General features: G+C 39.0%; 1 long non-coding RNA gene across 1 annotated transcript in view; it reads left to right on the forward strand.

Annotated features, from left to right (window-relative positions):
* Positions 1–1,143, forward strand: part of LOC128248142 (uncharacterized) — a 3,255-nt gene extending 2,112 nt beyond the window's left edge. The window contains exon 2 of the long non-coding RNA XR_008264426.1: positions 553–1,143. This is a non-coding gene — a long non-coding RNA (uncharacterized LOC128248142). The remainder of the gene's footprint in view (positions 1–552) is intronic.
* Positions 1,144–1,309: the final 166 nt, after the last annotated feature.

Consider the following 1,309-nt stretch of genomic DNA (forward strand, 5'->3'; position numbering starts at 1 on the left):
TCTCTCTCTCTCTCTCTCTCTCTCTCTCTCTCTATATATATATATATATATATATATATATAATGTACCGATCCGTGAAAGGAAATTCAACAAAAAAAGTACGCCATCTGACGAGAGAAAAATATTATATTTAAAGATCACAATACATATGTTAAAGTTTCATATGTGGTTTGCACCTGAAGACTGTTTGAGTTTCTCTCAACATATGAAACTATTAGTAGCGCTTTAACATATATATTGTGACCTTTAAGTAATGATGATAATATATATATATGTAGTGAAACTAACACCTCGATCGCCATTATACACAAAGAAGCCATGTTCTCTTGCCGTTATAAATATATTCAAGATCAGCCGTAGTAGAAAACACATTTGCCTGGCATCACGTGACTGATTATTATTTGAAGCGGCAAATTCTTCGAACCTTTCCCGCCAGAACGCAAACTGACCAATCATGGCCCCTAATAAGGTCACGTGATAGAGTAGCCTTCGGGAGCCGATGATTCGCTATAAATAGACCAAATCATACCCAGCAAATTTGTCTCGTTTCAGATCTCTCAGAGACCTGTTCCATGTACCACACACAGCAGAAGCAGCAATTCCAGCGACTCCATCAACAGCTTCGTCCAGCCAAGATTACCACCGCTGTCGCCACATCAGCAACACGATTCTACGACTACTAACCAGCATCAATCGCCACCAGCGTCAACACGACTTTCTATGTACACCAATCCAAACCACCGCGGCACATCTCTCTCTCTCTTCGATTCTGTTAGGTGTTTCATATTCACCACGATTAATAATAGACAAGAGAATTCAGCCAGCGATGAACGTCTGTCCTCAAGAGCCCGGCATGGAAGCCAATATCACAACTAGTGATCAGCTCTGCCACACACAGCCTCAACTTCTTTCACGTACAGACTCTTCCAATTGTGTACTCAAGAACTGGTATAAATGCTCACGTGTTACTGACTCCCTTTCTATCTGCTGTAATATCTCACATACACATACATGTATCACTCACATACACTCTTTTCTTTGTACGACGGCCTGTCTTTTATTATGTTTTTATATGTCGCATTCACACTCACACACAGACATACATCTTTAATGTCACAATAAATAATTCTGTTATACATCTTCTATCGGTTGTCTTCTATCGTCTTCCTTTTACTGGCCATATGTTATCGTAGTATAACATATTTGTATATCATCATTGATATATATTTTGTGTTCGACTGTGTGACGCGTTTAAAATAAAAGGAGTCCTGTTTTTCCATTCGTCACCATATCTCCTTTTTTGAGTTCG

Source organism: Octopus bimaculoides, chromosome 6, assembly GCF_001194135.2.
Source record: "Octopus bimaculoides isolate UCB-OBI-ISO-001 chromosome 6, ASM119413v2, whole genome shotgun sequence".
In the NCBI taxonomy this organism is placed as follows: Eukaryota; Metazoa; Mollusca; class Cephalopoda; order Octopoda; family Octopodidae; genus Octopus; species Octopus bimaculoides.